At 48.3% G+C, this 19645-nt stretch overlaps 1 long non-coding RNA gene across 1 annotated transcript in view; it reads left to right on the forward strand.

Annotated features, from left to right (window-relative positions):
* LOC144157753 (uncharacterized) overlaps positions 1-18847 on the forward strand; it is a 96396-nt gene extending 77549 nt beyond the window's left edge. The window contains exons 5-6 of the long non-coding RNA XR_013319846.1: positions 11003-11104; positions 18737-18847. This is a non-coding gene — a long non-coding RNA (uncharacterized LOC144157753). The remainder of the gene's footprint in view (positions 1-11002; positions 11105-18736) is intronic.
* Positions 18848-19645: the final 798 nt, after the last annotated feature.

Genomic DNA, 19645 nt, shown 5'->3' on the forward strand with positions numbered 1-19645 from the left:
CCGAGGCGGAGGGGCACGGGTCGCTGATGGGCGCCGGCACCGCGTCCTTTTCTTCTCGGCTGGTTTCCTGCTCGTTTTCCCCCTCCGCTTCCTGTTCTTGCTCGGTTCCGGCGGCGTTTTGAAGAAGGGGGCGGGGGGTTGCGGCTGCGTCATTCTCCAATGGCAAGTCAGGGACACCTCCCTCCTTCCCCGCAGCTGTATCCAAGGTCTCGCCAGGGGGGGAGACGTTGTCGGCGCCTTCATTCCTTTCATTTTCCTTGGCGGGTTGAACGCCCTTTGCCTGGGAGGAAGGCTGTGGGTTCATTGTTTCTTGCATTTCTTCGATGTCCATAAACTCATCGAGAGGTTGTTCCGCGCGCTTGCCTCTGGCCTTGGCGGCGTAGCTTTGCACACACGCAGCGCTGTCGTGTCCAAACGTGCGACAGACGCGACACCAGGGCGTTGTACACTGCCGGCGCATGTGGCCGAGCATTTGGCAGCGCAGGCACATGGCAGGCCGGCCGGGTACTTCTATTAGGACCAGGTTTCCGTAGATGGTGACCTGGTGGGGTATCGCATCAAGGGAGTTCGCGTCCCTCGGCACGATCTGCACCACCCTCGTGGTGCTTCCCATGTGGTCCATGTTTGGGCGTCGCCACTTCTCGAACGAAACACTTTTGACGACACCGAAGCGTTCCAGGTGGTGCACCAGAAGTTCGTTTGGCACGGTTGTGGGTACCCAGTGGAGCTTCACTGTCTTTTCCTGATTGTTCGGGTCAATGACCAGGCACCTTTTTCCTTTCGCCTCGATTTCCACCTTCGAGGCCTGTTCTTTCATTTCTTCGGGCGACTGGAACGTAACCATCCATACATGGTTAAACTGAAAAGGTCCTAGGCCGGTGATCTTCTTCAAGTCAGTCACAGCGCTGAGAGCCGCTGCAACGTCGTCGACCTTGTACGGCCGTGCCGACGGGTCGCCATGCAAAAACCCCGAGTTTTCACTTAGCTTCCCCGTCGGCAGGGTGGGAAGCAGGGTACGGTAGCCCGTCCGAGCGGCAGGCACTTCGGGTGGCGCAGAGGACCGGTTCGGCGCGCTCGCGCTTTCCACTCTCCAGGAGCCGTCTTTGTGCATGACTGCACCCTCTGAGAGCTGGGGAGAGACTCAGCCACGGACGCGACGACGCTGATATCAGTGTTAGTAACGCGCCTTATATCTTTAACGCATTCAAACTACGTCGTCAGCGGCGGGCGTTGGCGACTCAGCGGCGTTATAGCGGCTGCAACAACCCTTAGCGGTCCACTTTAGCGACCACAAGGCGGTCGTAATGACCGTCGCATGCAACGACAACACAAACAAGTGCTGAAATAAATACTGTCGTTTCACTTTACTTTGCGTGTGTGTGTGTGTGTGCGTGATTACATTCCCTCTCGAACATACACGTTAATTCACCAAGATTTCCGCAGAGAGACAAACGAGGCGTGTTAACCCGAACGTGATCACGAGGGGGTGTTAATGTAACTAACAGGCAAAATGCCACCAAACTTCAACAAACTCCCCCTCATAGCATCACCCCGTGCTTCGCACTTCCTCATACTCCCCTTCGGGAAAATGCGGGGGAATTTTTTTCACCAATTACAAAATGATAAGTACATTTGAGTGGCCCACGACACGAAAAGCGAAAGCGCACTGCTGATAATGCGGCGAGCGTCTGTTTTATCTTACTCTGTAGTCCGTTCCCTGCCAAGCGCTCTGTGACCACGCCCGCGGCTGCCTTCCGTGAAGTTTTATGACCAGAAAGGCATTGAAGGGCTCTGGCTGTACTATCACTACTTTGTTAACTCGAGTAGCTGGAAACACGGGACCGAGCTATGTCGGGCCTTCCGGAATATTGCCCAAGGTTTTCGACAACCTCCTGCCTCTCGACCTTCAGCCACGCAGGAATTGTTTTTTTGAAAAAACATTAACAAAAAAGCCAGCAACCATTGCAATTTTTATGAAGCAATGCTCTTCCACGACAAGAAATAACGTTCAACTATCTTGCGGTATTTATTTTTTGAACGGCTCACGATTACTGTAGTAAGCGTAGTTCTGTGAAATAGGCATGCTTACACGGAAGTTAATGCAATTACGGAAGCGTCCTCCATCACAACTATCGTTTTGATGTAAATCCTTAGAATGTACCCCGCAACTCCGTCTTTCGCTTGCCCACGACGCCGTTTCGTCATCAACTGCCAAAGGCCAGCACCGCATCCTTCCCGGATCGGCTGCACACACCCGCTTTGTAGGAGCATTTAGCTCCAATATATCATTTGATATTCCAAACTGCCCGCAGGCTTACAAAATTTGCACGAAGGAACGGACTTGCATTTCGAGCTTGACTTCCTGCTTCGTAACTACTTGTCGCGGGCGCAAATCACACACATGGGCAGCCTCGTAAAGGTCACTTCCACGCTCAGTTTACCGATCTGAGATAAAGTCCTTGTGGTTATCTACGCTTTCCAAGCTGCACCGCAGCAGAACGACAGAAACTCATGCACAACATCGCTGGTTAGAACGCCACCGGCATTCCACTGACGAGCGGTTCGCCACGGGCAGAGCTCTTCGCTGAAGCGACGGTGGTACCAGAGAACGGTCGCCCGGTCCCTATGAACTCAGACGTGAACAGCTCTAGGAGTGCACTTTATGTTCTTCCCCATGACGCATTCAGATGGAGCTGCCCTTTATGAGACGCGGAGCGAAGTAGCGCATCATGACGCTAATGAGTGCCGACCGTTGGCGCCTCGACGCCAGTGCCTTCGTGTACGGGGGATTCGCGTGAATTGAGGCACCCTCCACTGCTTACTGGTTTGATGGCCCCTTGTAAACAAAAAACCTGCATTAAGCGCAGCTGAAAGGCAACGACCCCTACGGGTGAATGTGGCGTTCGTGAGTGCTTTGGTGCGACGAAAAACCCGCCAGCGGGAAGCAGAACGGGTTCACGTGTTCACGATCCAAACCCCGAACTGCGCCTCTCGCGTTCCACAAGCTGATCTCGTCGCAACGCAACAATCATCTGTGCACGGCACGGAAAAGAGAATGGTCGCACCTTGCTGGCGAGTGACCCGCGAGTACGGCGTAACTCGTCAAGCACACCCACAAGACAGCTGCCGACCCTCAAGTCATGCTCCTATCGATGCATATTTCATTGCAGATTTCATTTTCGTGTGTTAACAATTCCTATGACACAGGGATCAATGAAGTGTTTTTCATCCATAACCTTGAAACCATCCACCAAATAAAACAGCAGCACATCCAATAGGCGATATACATCCAAATGAGTGCAAATTTACTACGTTGTCGCCAGTTAATTCCTAGTCGCTTGTTGACATCTGACAGAACGTGTGTTTTGGCAGTCACAGTATGTGCGTGTGAATGTCACAGTTGCAGCCGCCCTTCTCATTTCTTATGAACAATACCCTCGCTGAGCCCATCAGTTAAATACCACTTTTTCCAACATGACGGTCTAGTCAGACGTGTTATGTGCCGGGACGGGATCGCACACGTTCATCCACACAGCAGCATGAAGGCCACCAGTCTTGCAGAAAGGATGCTTACCTTCGAAACAAGATACGATTATGAATGGCCTGCCATGTGTCTGAGGTTTCCTTTCTTCTCCGTAAGAAGTGATGTCTTGTCTGAAACCTGAAATAGCTCAGCTGCCATCCAAACAATGATACACAGCATGAAACCAGTATATTTACCATTTCGAAGCTTCCCCGCTTCGCCCCGCAGAACCCTCGTCTCTCCATTTTTGAAGCTAAGTCAATACTACAACAGAAGCAATATACCTGGTCGTGATTGAAGCTTGAATATATAAGCAAGTTAGGAATGGGAATGGTCAGCAAGGTTGTCTAGAAGGCCATTTGTGTGCCAGACAGCACGATAAAATACCTTCTTTTAAGTCATCCGCATGGTGAGTTGCCCTAAATATAAGCCAAAAACTCAATTTTTGGCGTTTTCTAGTCATCATCGGTTAGACTGCGTGATCCTAATCTTCTGCTTACCAGGCTTCGCACTACTGACTATAAAAATGTACCAACTTGTGACTGCACTAGATGGCCGGCTTAGGTTTCCAGGCGCCGGTACGCAGACATTACCCTCTTCCCTACATTGGACTTTCATTGCGAGCAGTGTGGGAAGCAGTAATTCTCAATTATGAGCCTCTTCTCTTAAACAATACAAAGTGTCATCGTTGTCGCCCCCTCTAAAAACTGTACCGATCGGTCGCAAAATGTACAGCACACTCAATATTTTGTCGTATATATGAAGCATGCATTCACAAATTTTATTTTTCTTCCTCCAAAATTCTTGCTCGAAACATGAGCACCAGTGTATCGCTCAAGGCTTCGACTGTTTCCTTCGAGAAGAATATTGACTTGGCCCAAAGCGTTTCCGACATATTCAGGCATTTCCTAGGTGGGCCTACTGAGAACAGCGTACGAACATGGGTACTAATTTACACGAACTATTTTCGAGCTGACCCATTGGCTTCACCTTCATTAAAAAAATTCGTCACCTCAGAAATTGAGATGCGAAGACTGAGAGAACAATGGAGCTAGTGGCCTTCCCTAGCTTTACTTGGATATACTCAGGGCTGCCCCTTTCTCAAGGGACAGATTAAAAAGCAAGCTTTCTCTATAAACTATGATTTAAATCAATGTCCGCCATACACCTTCGTTAAGTCCAAATACCTAACCATCGAATTTTGAAGCTAAAGTTCACTTCAACTGGAAGTACCAAACCAGCACCCGCGCAACGAACCCAATGAAAAGACTTTCCTTCCGCACTGCGACGATAGTGCAGTCTGAGAGACGCCGTATTCATAATGCAAGTGACCCAATTTTGATTCCGGCTGCGAGAAGCGAATATTTATTTGATGCGAGCCCTGCCACCTCTTGTTCGTGAACTCCTTGCTTCTTCGCCACTTATCCTCGCAGTATTTATCGTTGCATTTGTCTCCCCCATCACTCACTCACTCACTCACTCACTCACTCACTCACTCACTGTTAAGTTCGGGCTCCGCATGTAATCAATGTAGGCCGCAGGTGGCTCATGCATTGGCGTCGCCTACGCTGGTAGCTACGATCCTGTGTCCCTTTCATGTAGCCGCACAGACGCCAAGTTCGGAGACGCGGAGAGCGTGTGTTGTGCCCGTCCTTTTGTGTGTCAAAGGACGGGGGCTATTAGCCTGAGTATCTCTGTCGCGTCGGAGGTGGCTGGGTCATTCGGCATAACAAGCTGACGGGAGGCCAGTTTATCGTATCTCTTAGTGTTGAAAGTGCGCGCGGTGTAAGTTTGGAAAATCTTTGACTCCGGCGGCGGCGTTGGTCGCTGACGGGTCAATCGCCTCGGAGACCACCGAGTGGGCCTGAAGCGTGTCTTCCGGTGGGACTGGCGGCAGGCGGCGGCGCCCTTCATCTGGGAGGGAATTAGCAACCCTCATTGTCCCGCCGCGCACGCAGACGACGGCGTCGTGGGAGGCGTCGCGCGGAGGGTGGTCAGCCGCGCGGGGACCGCTCCGGGCCCTCGGCTTGGCTTTTGTGCAGATGCCGCCCGCTGAACGTAATGGTTGGTTCACTTTAGGCCGCAGATGTCCTGTATTTTCTGGCGGGGTGCAACAGCGTGCGTGGGAAACGCACTTTGAATGCATAAGACAGAGGGTTGGGTCACGTGACCGCAGGTGGGGACACATGTGTGATTGGCTGGTTCCTGTGGCCAATCAATGGGTTTCTATTAATTGTTTAAAGTGTTTTTTCTCTCTCTCTTGTACGCCCCCTTTTTGGAGGCGGGGTTCTTGTTATCAAAACCGGAGTGTTGGGTTTTCTCGGGGGTCGGTCGAGAGGGGATTTAGTTCAGTATAGATCTCGGCCGAACAGGCTGCTGCTGTCAGAGTGACAATGTAACCGTCACTCTAACCTGATGTAAAGTTGGAGTCATGTAAATAGTGTAAATAAACCTATTATCCAGCAAGGAAGGCAGTCCTCATTCCTCACCCGCTCCAAGCATCGGTCGTCGGTCATCGGAGCGAGTCGAGATCGTCCTCTCGGCTCGCGCATCAAAAGAACATCCCTATTTCGTCTCCATCAGTTCGCCAAGAAGATGGAGAAGCGAAATTTAACTGGCGCAGTCGACAGGATGACCACGACCATGGGCTGGAGCTGGTGGGGCATTGCGGAGAGACTCCTTCAATGCAAGGTTCGGCTCCGACCAACAACGAGCCCAACTCCAAGCATCGACGTGGCGGCACCTCAGCGGGAGGCCTCGTGAGTTCTGGCTCAGTGCGGCAGCACCCGCGATTCAACGTCAACGGGGCGATACCTCAGCGGGAGGCCTCGTGGGCTCCGGCCCAGGGCGGCGAAAGCCGCGGTTCAACGGGGCGACACCTCAGCGATAGGCCTCGTGGGCTCCGGCCCAGGGCGGCGTAAGCCGTGGTTCAACGGGGCGACACCTCAGCGGGAGGCCTCGTGCGCTCTGGCCCAGGGCGGTGTAAGCCGCGGTTCAACGGGGCGACACCTCAGCGGGAGGCCTCGTGGGCTCCGGCCCAGGGAGCACGGCCCCATCCCAGCGGCGAGAGCGGCGCATCGGGTCCACGAGCTGCTGCATCAGCGACACTGCGACCCGGCAGAAGCCTGAGCGAGCACAGGTGGGCCCTGACTTGTTTTCTCCGGGTTCACCATGGCCACTATGCTAATGGGACATCGCGGCACCGACCGGAAGGTTAGTGCCATTGTGCTCGAAATTGAAGAGTTGAGAGCTGAATTAGCTCTCAAAAATGCCCAGCCCGCTTTAGAAAAAGCAAGGCTAGCGGGTAGCCGGGGCGCGGATAGCCCGTCCGTATGGACAGCTGAGGAGCTCAGTGCTCAATTAGCCCAAGGGAGAGCGGAGATCGCTTACGAAAAAGCGAAGCTCCGCAGGATTGGTAAACTCGAGGGGGATACCAACGTTTTCACAGTTTTAGTCCCCTCATGGCGCTTCGGAGGCCACAGGATAAGGAGAGTGGGAATGCTGTGGAGGTGGCCGAAGCCACCCCACTTGTTGAACAACACCATAGCGTTCCCACTGCTACAGATGAGATCGTGGAATCTCGCGAGGCAGATGTTTTAGCTGCCGAAATTCTTTGTGTGGAGGCGGACAATGAACAGCCGTCTGTCGCCGAGGCAGCACAAGGGGCATGCAAGGGTGGCGGAACGGCGCGCCTAATTGTTGAGCTTCCATGCGCAAAGTATGAAAGTGCAGGCAGCCCGCGGCGTCTTGTGCGTAGGGCGATTAAGACGGGCCCAAGAACGCGGAACGCGGGGGAAGGTGTGGCGGCGCAGGTGCGACATCGTCGTACGCGCTACCGCCGAGTAGGGTGTTCCTTTTCTTCCGGGAGCAGAGGACACCGCGAGCCGAAGCAGGGTTCGTGTAGAATGAGCTGGTGGCGCACGAAACGGAATCAGTTTCCGTGCGACGGTCGGTGTGTGCCGCCGTGGAAGGGGGGTTGCGCTGAATAGTGTGCAGTGCTGGACAGAACGGTTCAGTATTGTTTTGCGCACACTTAGTTGTTAGCGTGTTTTTCTCTGGGTGCGTATGGATCGCTCAGATGAGGATTATTTTTAGTTTTACCTGTACTGTCGTTCTCCCCCTTGTAGTTAGTTTTCTTTTTGTGTGTGCATCTTTTGGTTGCGTTCAGCTGTCGTAACGCATGTAATTTGCGAGTAGCGCAGTTTGGTTGTTTTAACGCTGTATTCTTGTGAAGTAGAGCCGTTGTTACAGCACCGTAGGTAGTTTACCTCTGGGCACAAAGGCGAGTGTCTCTCATTATTTGCGCTCGTTGGCATGTGGTCATGGTGGGCAATGGAATGTGCAAGTGGGGCCCACTTGTGGCGCTTGTGTGCGAACTAGTGTCTGAAGTACTGGAAAATGAACTTTCAGTACATCGAATGTGGACAGCAAGTGAACCGCAACAGGGACGAACAATCTCTGTCGCATCCCGAAAGAACCGGCGTCCGCGTGTGCGTGAAGAGAACCTTCTTTTAACGTTTTGTTATTGGTACAGGAGTAGCCTCATTTGGTACGTTTGGGTTTGTTCGGGTGTTTTTTTTTCTTTCGTTAGATGAAAGAATGTTCCTGCATGCGCTTAACGTTTAAGAGTAGATGGTGTCATTCATTCAGTGGTCAAGTTTGAACATTTACACCCGTCGTGGGGTTGGTTGCCTTTAATGGTAGAGGGTTTCACGAGTTTGTTCTCACGGGCCCGGTAGTTGAGCGCTTTTGTTTATTGTTTGAGGTTGCGGAAGGCATGGCCAGGCCAGGGCAGTAAGCATGCCGTGTTGTATCCGCTTCTGGTGCAGTTGGTCGGCGCGTTGTGCTGGTTGGGTTGGTGTGTACCGGGTTAATTTTGTATTGTTGTACTGTATTGTAATTTGTATTTACTTTGTATTGTACTCGCGTAACGGCTTGAGGGTTTTTTTTAGTTCTGGCTCTGCAGTAAGACATAACGTGCAGTGAGAGTTAATGTTGTACGTACAGCTAGTGTACGGACAACATTCTTAGTGGAGGTGTTAAGTTCAGGCTCCGCATGGAATCAATGTAGGCCGCCGGTGACTCATGTTTTGGCTTCACCTCCGCTGGTAGCTACGATCCTGTGTCCCTTTCATGTAGCCGCACGGACGCCAAGTTCGGAGACGCGGAGAGCGTGTGTTGTGCCCGTCCTTTTGTGTGTCAAAGGACGGGGGCTATTAGCCTGAGTATCTCTGTCGCGTCGGAGGTAGCTGGGTCATTCGGCATAACAAGCTGACGCGAGGCCAGTTTATCGTATCTCTTAGTTTTGAAAGTGCGCGCGGTGTAAGTTTGGAAAATCTTCGACCCCGGCGGCGGCGTTGGTCGCTGACGGGTCAATCGCCTCGGAGACCACCGAGTGGGCCTGAAGCGTGTCTTCCGGTGGGACTGGCGGCAGGCGGCGGCGCCCTTCGTCTGGGAGGGAATTAGCAACCCTCATTGTCCCGCCGCGCGCGCAGACGCACGGCGTCGTGGGAGGCGTCGCGCGGAGGGTGGTCAGCCTCGCGGGAACCGCTCCGGGCCTTCGGCTTGGCTTTTGTGCAGATGCCGCCCGCTGAACGTAATGGTTGATTCACTTTAGGCCGCAGATGTCCTGTATTTTCTGGCGGGGTACAACAGCGTGCGTGGGAAACGCACTTTGAGTGCATAAGAGAGAGGGTTGGGTCACGTGACCGCAGGTGGGGACACGTGTGATTGGCTGGTTCCTGTGTCCAATCAATGGGTTTCTATTAATTGTTTAAAGTGTTTTTTCTCTCTCTCTTGTACGCCCCCTTTTTGGAGGCGGGGTTCTTGTTATCAAAACCGGAGTGTTTGGTTTTCTCGGGGGTCGGTCGAGAGGGGATTTAGTTCAGTATAGATCTCGGCCGAACAGGCTGCTGCTGTCAGAGTGACAATGTAACCGTCACTCTAACCTGATGTAAAGTTGGAGTCATGTAAATAGTGTAACTAAACCTAATATCCAGCAAGAAAGGCAGTCCTCATTCCTCACCCGCTCCAAGCATCGGTCGTCGGTCATCGGAGCGAGTCGAGATCGTCCTCTCGGCTCGCGCATCAAAAGAACATCCCTATTTCGTCTTCATCAGTTCGCCAAGAAGATGGAGAGGCGAAATTTAACTCTCACTCACTCACTCACTCACCCACTCACTCAGTCACTCACTCACTCACTCACACACACACACACACACACACACACACACACACACACACACACACACACACACACACACACACACACACACACACACATGCACACAAACACTTCGCCTAGGGAATTTGCTGTGAACGATCCGTGCGGACGAAGAAAGCTAAAACAGCTGCTCGGTTAAAAAAAGCAAATGTTGCTAAATGTGAAGATTTTAACCCTCAGTATATGGAGCTATTTGAAATGGGTAATTTGCTATATTTTCACAGACTGACTAGCACTAGCACAACCAACACGGTGATATTACTACTGTTCGTGGTTGGCAAAGTATGTCTCCGAGAATGGGGCAACCTAAAGATAGGTATTTACCTATGACTTTATTTTAAGTGCGAATGCACTTCTTAAGCGACCCTGGATCACGCGTCCACCGTCCGTCCGCAGCCTAGCAACTGAGCTAGCTAGCGTGCCTAGCAACGGCGCCGGATTTCCGACGCGTGAGGGCGCTCGCGTAGCGCCTCCTCTCCCCCCTCGCCTGCTCTCCAGCTCGCAACACCCTCTCTCGGCGCGCCAGCCAGGCCACTACACTATATAAAAAAATACCAGCATCCGGCGCCCGGTTTCGATCCGAGGACGTTGCGGCCGCAGCGCGACGCTCTACCGACTAAGCCACGGAAGCCACGCTGATTTCAGAGTTAGGAACGCTCCTTATATCTTTAACGCATTCAAACTACGTCGTCAGCGGCGTTGCGTTGGCGACTAAGCGGCGTTATAGCGGCTTGATAACTGCGTGGTGTACACGTGATACTACAAACCCGATGGAAGAGATGGAAGAGAAGGCGGCGAGGCGGTGGGCTGCGGGTGCCGAGCGAAGCGCCGCAAGCGGGTCGACAACCGTGCATTCGCACTTTCACATTCTCCCCCTCGGGGAAATGCGGGGGACTTTTTAGGAGAAGAAACCTGGAAAGCAATTCATAATTTTGGTGCTACACCCCTGATATTACCTCAGTAGACATTCTATCGTGTCTGTGTGCAGGGAGTATGAATCTCTTTTGGCTAGATTTAAGGAATGTTAATTTGGTGCAAGAAATATTATTTGCTTATATAAATAAGTACTCAATGCCAGTCTGCTTTTGGGGCAGCCTGAAACGTTTATCACTTTTGTAAGAAAGGTGGAGCTCATTGGCAATGTATTATAATAGAGTGTAATATCTAGTGCCACGAAGATTTTACTTGTGACTATTACTTATGAAGTACTTTTTTGGCGGGCTTCGACTAATCCCGACGCATTCATTTCTCAGCAGATGTTTCTCAAAATGCCACGACAGAACGTTTAGGAAGACCAACCGAGCACCACGTACCCAACCACACCAATTCAACTCAGATCTACCGTCCCGAAGAGCGTGGTAAAATCCCACTTTCTGTCATCGCTCTATGCACGATTTCATAATTACCTGACTTTTTTTTAAAACTTAGTGTTATTTTTTAGTTTAAAATCATTAAAGTAAACTTAAATCAACAGATCAGCGAGCGCGATTGATTACCGATCTCAAATTACCGCGTTCGAAAATGCAAACTGAGTTTAAACGCGTTCGTGGATGTTTAGCTTTAATTCAGACCACAGCACAGTGACATGTGTTACTAGTGGAGAAGAAGATCTGTTCAATTCTCACTTCCTGCTTTTGTTACTTGCCGGAAGATATAGGAAGCCATTGAACGTTTTTTACAACATACGCCGTATTTGACGCAGCCCTAACGGACGCCCGAAACTTAGAACATTACCAAGTTTACTTCCAAACGCCCTAAACAATCCCAACCGACGTGGTGCAGCACCTACCGAAAAGTATTTCCAAAGAACTACGGAATTACCACATCTTCTTAGCAGCCGTTATATTCAGCTAACCCAAGGGATGCTAAGATGTGGTTCCATTCTTAGAGAGCTTGTACCACTTCAGTACGTTTTTCAAAGCTGCTGAATTGAAGGGATCGGAAGGATCGTGCGGAGGGTCATGAGCCGTGCTACTACTTTCAAACAAGTACACGCATGCTATTGAAAAGGCAATTAAAGCGGCAAATGGCTAAGAATGGTAAGCGGGAAAACACTATTGGCATAATGCACACAGGACCAAGGAGGAACTGGCCTACTGCAGTCGGCTGTGGCTGGCACGTTGCATAAAACGGAAGACTTGTCGAGTTGGTACCTGTTTATATTAACAGCGCTACCGACACAGACAAAAAGAAAAGGGCACAAACGCGGCGCTGACTAACAAGTGAGTTTTATTGTTTAGGCCAGTGGTTTTTATACACACATTGGCAAAAATAACAAAAAGGAAAAAAGAGTAGGAAACACAAAATTAACGCGTGAACAATTGAGAGACCGCGAGCGTGGCATCATAGTGACTTTACGTTTATTCACACGTTAATCTACCTTCGGGGCAAGAAGTACAATCAACACAAAACACAAGCCCATTTTGTAATGAGTTTGGAAACAAGACAAAGATTACCAGGGTGTGGCTTACTGCGCTAGGAATCTACACTCTTTATCTGTGAGGGCGATAGATAGGGTGCTTATGCATTTATCGCCTAACTTGTTAATTTCTGTGGCCTCTAAGATTTCTCGCACGATTTGGCTGCCATGCTCGCCTATCACTACGCTCTGGTCCAAAAGAGGCTGGCATTTGCTAACGCAATCACGACAATGCTGGGCGAGGTGACCACTGAACGTTTTTGAAACATTCTAATGGTGTTCCCTCAGCTTATCATTCAGGCATCGGCCAGTTTGGCCGAAGTATTTCTTGCCGCACGAGAGAGGCACAGAATAAACAACTTTTTCTGCGCAGGCAACAAACTGTTTGTGGTGCTTCGTTGTGCACTTGTTACGCATAGTCAGACGATTGTTAACTTTACGACACATTTGCGACAGTTTCAGGGGAGCTGAAAATCAACTTTTACATTTCCGCCATTTCCTACTTTTTTCAGGCCATGAGCCATTCGATGCATGTACGGCACCACTGCAATGGGTTCCTTCTTTTGGGAGCTGGACGGAGGTTGTTCCTGCTCCTGTTCCTGCTCCAGCGCCGTGTTTGTGCCCTCTTCTCTTTGTCTGTGTCGGTAGCGCTGTTATTATGAACGTTGCATAAAAACGAAGATGGGATTGTGGCTGCGGCGAGTCCACGGGCTTTGAAGGCCTGTCCGCGCGGTTACTGGGATCGGGACGCTGAGCAGCTCACACTAGACCACTGGTCCCACGGCGAAAAATGTGGCGGTGGCTGATGGCTAGCCACGGGAGGGGGGAAGCTTAGGCCTACTTCAAGACGAGGCCTCGCTTCCCGCGCTTGGCGCGACCGACACGCCGTTTACTCGTCCTCGCGGACATAGCTTCCCGCGGCGGCGTTGAGGATGCTCGTCAGGCCTACACCGCAACGGGTGGTGAGTCGGGCGGCAACGTCGGCGACTGTCGTCGTGCCTACACCGCGAGGGTCGCCGTCCTAGTGTCGTCTTGGCCGACAGCTTCCGAACTGCCTCATCATTCTCTTTTTCTTTCTTGCGCGTTCTCTTCTGCTTCGTACATTTTCTGGATTTTTTCTACCATAAGCCTTTCTGAGTTGGTGAAAAAAAATTAATTCCAAAGGAAACAAAAATTAGCAGCCAAACAACAGCCTGTGTGGACTGCCACCGAATCGAACGCGTAACTAATGCGTCTACTGGACAAATTTTAGATTTTGTAAACCGTAATATTAAGCAGAGTCACAGCTTTGCGCTTCTAATCATTCCGTCCATTCCGAGCTTTCCGCTCCTGATCCCTCGGCATCCGAAGGAGCAGTATGATCCCGAAGAATTCAAGGGTGAAACAAGTTGCGGCACGGCCATTTTTCTCCATAATGAAAGCAGCCGTAGTCTCCAGACTTTCTGCCATACGGAACCATGAACGCCCCACCTCAAAAAGCGTTTAGGAAGGCTCCACCGTTCCTGCTCGCCCTTGAATATTGGTGACGTCAAATGTGGTAATAGTATTGAAATGCATAATGTGTGTAATAACGTGGTAATACTGAAATACATAACGGGCCAACAGCACTTTTTATGGTTTTTATGCGTAATAGTACTTGTGCGGCAGCGAAAACACGCCTTCTTTCACGGCATATTAAGCCATCGAGATGGCAGTAGTTTTAGGCCATAGCTGTAAATGACTTTGTGAGCGAGAACACTGGCAGCGTCGTCGTCTGTAGAGGTCCTTAAAGTAGATTTTACAACAACTTGTTCGATATCATGTATACGCGAACAGGCAACCGATATCAGCGGCGCATTTTTGTGACACGGTATCAAGCACGGGAAAACGCCCGGCGCAGGAATACTCAGAGCACGTAGAAGAAGATAGAGTTCCACATATTAAACCGACTTCATTTCGGCAAGCTACGCCCCAAGCTTTGCAAAACCGGGCTCTAACTGAATGTTTAGTGCTCCCGCATTCCCTACTCATCTCAAGCGCCCAGGTGTAAGTGAAATGCTTGATATCTGACTACCTTCAGAATAACGAGCGGGAATAAACATTCAGTACTGGCAACAATCCGGTGCGTTCTAGTTGTGCCTCAAGCTCCCATTGAATTTTTGAACTAAGACTAGTAATTACATTAGAATGCCTGAAGGGTGACGGGGATTTTCTGAGGTGGTAATTTCATCATCATCATCATCATCACCAGCCTATCTACGCCCACTGCAGGGCAAAGGCGTCTCCTATTATTCTCCAATTACCTCGGTCCTGTGCCAACTGTGACCAATTTATCCCCGCAAGCTTCTTCATCTCATCTGCCCATCTAACTTTCTGCCGCCCCCTGCAACGTTTGCCTTCTCTAGGGATCCACTCTGTTACCCTTAATGACCAGCGGTTATCTTGCCTTCGCATTACATGCCCTGCCCACGTCCATTTCTTCTTAATTTCTACTAATATGTGTTTTACACCCGTTTGCTCCCTGACCCACTCCGCTCTTTTCTTGTCCCTTAATGTTACACTTATCATTTTCCGCTCCATTGCCCGCTGAGTCGTTCTCAATTTAAGTTGAACCCTCTTAGTGAGTCTCCGAGTTTCTGCCCCGTAGGCGAGTACCGGTAAGATGCAGCTGTCATACACTTTCTTCTTCAGCGACAATGGGAGGCTGCTATTCATTATCTGAGAATGTCTGCCATATGCACCCCACCCCATTCTGGTCCTTCTAATTATCTCTGCCTCATGGTTGGGATCTGGGGTCACAACTTGGCCTAAGTAGATATATTCGCTTACCACTTCCACGGCCTCGCCACCTATCTCAAACTGCAGTGCTGTTCCGAGGTTATTGATCATTACTTTAGTTTTCTGCATATTAATTTTCAGGCCCACGGTTATACTCTGTTCGCCCAGTGCGGAAAGCATGCTTTGCAATTCGTCCCCCGAGTTACTTAGCAAATCAACGTCATCAGCAAATCTGATGTTACTGAGGTATTCTGTTCTGCAATTTTTTGAAATGTATATATTTTTTGCAATTTTGAACTTCAGACGGCAGCGCAAGATGAAGAGCTTTCGCTAGTGGGTCACGGGTGGGTCATGCGAACACAGCACAAAGATATTTTTATTTATAAACAATCGCGGCACCGCACGTTTAATGCAATAGACAATGCATACATTTGTTGCAATTTCGAACTTCAGACGGCAGCACAAGATGAAGAGCTTTCGCTAGTGGGTCACCGGTGGGTCATGCGAACACAGCACAAAGATATTTTTATTTATAAACAATCGCGCCACCTCACGTTTAATGCAACAGACAATGTATATATTTGTTGCAATTTCGAACTTCAGACGGCAGCATAAGATGAAGAGCTTTCGCTAGTGGGTCACCGGCGGGTCATGCAAACACAGCACAAAGATATTTTTATTTATAAACAATCGTGCCACCTCACGTTTAATGCAATAGACAATGTATATATTTGTTGCAATTTCGAATTTCAAACGGCAGCACAAAATGGAGAGCTCTGGCGCGTGGGTCACTGGTTGGTCACGCGAACAAAGCACAAAAACATTTTTATTTAGAAACAATCGCACCACCTCATCCAAAAGACAATTTATATATTTGTAGCAATTTCGAACTTTACACAACAGCACAAGATGGAGAGCGTTCGCCAGTGGGTCGCTGGTGGGTAATGCAAACACAGCACAAAAACATTTTTATTTAGAAGCAATCGCGCCACCTCACGTCAAATGCAATAGACAATGTATATATTTTTGCAAATTTGAACTTTAGATGGCAGCACATGATAGAGAGCTCTCACGCGTGGGCAACTGGTGGGTCACGCCGCGCACAGCACAAAACTTTTTTTATTGAGTGCGTCGTGGGTCAGCGGTGGGTCACGCCGCACACAGTGCAAAACATTTTTATTGAGTGCGTCGTCGGTCACCGGTGGGTCATAGCCTGTAACATCATACAAGTATTCTTCTTCGCGTGTGTATCCTCATGCAATAAAAATCCTAACTTTGAGTTCAAGTGTAGTAAAGTTATCGCAACGCAAGCAATGAATGCACGTAACTTCGCAGCCGCAGAGGTGAAGCACAGGCCGTGACCCAGCGGTGACCCAGGACGCAGTGCACGTGTTAAACGTTCTGAGCTTCGGGCTTGCCTCACAGTGAACAATGTTTCCGTATAGACGCCGAAACGTCTTTCTTACCTTTTTAAGAAACCTTTCATTGGCGATCAGAAGTTGTTTCACCCATGAATCTTTTACCCGACCAAGATTTCAACAAACCCTATGAATTTGCCATCATTCATTCCAACCAATCTGAGTACTTGTCTCTACAGCAAGGCTTCGTCATTACCTTTTTTTCCCTGCACAGACGATTGCCGGTAGTTCTGTGAAATGCATTGCTCGTACAGCTGCTTTTGGCACCCGTTGAGCCCGAAGTCATAATTTTTGTATTACGTGGGAGATGTTGCATCCTTTTTTTCTTACTCCCCCTTAATTTACCCTACATGCGCCCACTTTGCAGAGGAATCATTCGGATTTTCCAGCACTGATCTAGACTTTAAATCTGCTTTAAAACCTCCCAACACCTTAATTCTTCTCAACGCTCAGAGTACTTCGGGGGGTAGCAAAGGGGGATGCAACAATTCTGGGCTCAAAATATGAAATTTTATAGTTTTTTGGTAGTTCGCTGTTAGTTCTAGAATTCACCAAATAATAGAAAACACATTTTTTACGACTTGTATTTTGATTATTTTACCCAAGAGAAGTTTGAGAGCTTTATATCAGAAAAGTTTTTGTATTGAGGTCGCTGTCTTGAACAAATGCGATTTAGCCTTCCAAGTAGCCATCATCGTTTGACAATGGCTGTGGCAAGTTATGCATAAAAACTTTGCCGAAATTCCATGAGTGAGACCGTCTGCAGCAGCGTCATGACCATGTCGACACCACTGGTCACAAGCAAACATTTTGACTGCTTTTAAGAGAAAATCCGCGGGGTTTCAGATACCTGTCCACTAATGACTAATTCTTACTCCGCTTGTACAGAGTGTCAGCTCTTTACAGCCAAATGTTTTTGTTTTTCAAAACTGTGTTCGAATAATTACCTTCGTTGACTCTATATTAACGATTGCCGATGTAACTTTCGACAAATCTGCATTATTGGAGACATGCGGAACGCTTCACGTTTTTCACGTTTCGCAGTTTTGGTATATTTTGTTTTCGAAATTCCCTTCGACCAATTTTCTCCGTTGCGGCTATTATAACGATTACAAGTAAAACTTCCGCCCAATCTGCGTTATTGTGAAAATCCAAGGGTTTTGATCGTTCGCGCCTTTTTGCTATTTTTCTGTTTTTATTATTTTTTAGTTTCACCAAGTTATGTATGACACATTATTTCTATTTGCGCTATTTTAACGATTACAAGTGGGGCTTCGGTGAATCTGCACTTTGGTTGAAATGCAGGGCATTGCAAGGTTCGGCACTTTTCGCTTTTTCTCTAGTTATCCTATTTTTCGGTTTTTCCACATTCTGTTCGACCGGTTATCTCAAGTTGCGCTTTTAAACGAGAACCATCGGCAAAATCTGCATTTCTGTGGAAATGCAAGGCGTCACACGAGTCGCTACGTTTTGATATTTTGTTTATTTTTCCTATTTTTATTTTCTCAACATTGTGTTGGAGCAATTATCTACAATAATGCAATTATGACAATTACAGGTTGAATATACGCCCAATCAACATTTTTGGGGGAAAGCATGCCTTTAGACTGTTCTCCACTTCTCGCTACTTCTTTTTATTGTTCTTATTTGGTTTTTCAAAATTCTGTTCGACCAACCATCGCCATCTATGCGAGTACCGGCAGAACTATCGCCAAATTGGCACTTTTATGGAAGTGCGGGATTTTTTATGGTTCGCCACATTTCGCTAATTTCTTCTTGTTTTTTTTTGTTTTTCAAAATTGTGCTCGACCATTTGCCAAAAATTACGCTATTATAACTATTCCAAGTGTAACTTCCTCTAAACTAGCAATTTTGTTGGAATGCCATTCGTTTCACGATTCATCACTTTTTGCCAGTTTTTCTATTTTATTAGTTTTTGGATTTTTCAAAATTCTTTCCCAACAATTAACTGAATCTGCGTTACTAAAAAGACTGAAGGTGGAATTTCTGCAAAATCTGCGTTGTTGTAGAAATGCAGGGCGTTACACGGCCCTGGCTGGGGAAGTACTCAGAAAAGAATGCTACGCAATAAAATAAACTCGAGTAGTTGGTTTCCGTTCACTGCACATACTTTGTAAGCACAAACAGACTTGAGCAGCAGCAAACATTTGGGTTCTCTCACCCACTCTAACGATGTAGGAGCAAAGCATGCCAAAACCCCTCTAAGGCGCTAGAATTACCGCTAGAATTTCATCGGTTTACTGGTTTTGTGCTTGATATTGGTATTTTATGTTGAGGTGTTCAAAACAGAAAATGTTTCACACAAGCTGTAGAGTTTTCAATGCGAAAAATGATGCAGAGTTGAAATTGGTATCATTTTTTTCTAATTCACCCAGGTTCGTCTTCAGAAGCTGCTCAAAAAAATGCATTTTCACACGACTTGAAATTCTCGGTCGAAGTTATGATTCTGCTGGATCGAACCATAGGCACGCTTTTTGATTTCCAGAGACGCGTGGCTGTGTATCTGGCGACGGGCATGAATGTCGTGAGTATTGTCTCCTTGGTTACAAAAAATTGAAATCTCAACTTTCTCCTCAACTACATTATTTCAGTAACGTGGTCAACCTTCAACAAATGTTCCTACATTTATAGATTGTGGCACAACGGCTTCCGACGGGCCGCAAGCGGCTCTGGTAGAGTTTGATGGGCTTAGCGTACACTATCTGGGCGTACTGTAATCAGTGGTCGACAGAGTGCACAACCGATGCGGTCTGACGCACAAGCGGTCATTATATCCGTCCGTGACAGCCATGGACCTTTTTGGATGGGATGCAGAGTATTGTAGTAAAAAAGCGTCTACTGACGAATAAATTTTTCCCGCAGTTAAATAGGAAGTTATTCACAAAGGCTACAGGAAAAAACAAAGATGACCACAGAATCCCACACTTCTAGTTATATTTTACAACGGCAATTGAATAAAAAGTGTGGCATGACACAAAATACTGACTTCATAAAAACCAACACAACAAAACTTGTACAAAACGTGTTTTAGCACGAAAATTATTGCCCGTTTGTCCTGATCGATTTGCACAAGTTAATACCTAAAGATGTATGATTTTCAAAACTATAGAAGTACCATGTGACAGCAGTTTGTGTTTTCACCGCCAGTGTATGACAACGAAACTCTCACACGTGGATGCGCATGTGTCTGGTGAATAGTGAACAAGAAGTGCTCACAAATTTTTCAGCAATATTTCTCTCTATAAATTGATATGAATGAATGCTATAGTGTCAAAGATACAGCT

This window comes from Haemaphysalis longicornis, unplaced genomic scaffold (assembly GCF_048455015.1).
Source record: "Haemaphysalis longicornis isolate Haplotype H1 unplaced genomic scaffold, Haemaphysalis longicornis Haplotype H1 scaffold_10, whole genome shotgun sequence".
Taxonomy (NCBI): Eukaryota; Metazoa; Arthropoda; class Arachnida; order Ixodida; family Ixodidae; genus Haemaphysalis; species Haemaphysalis longicornis.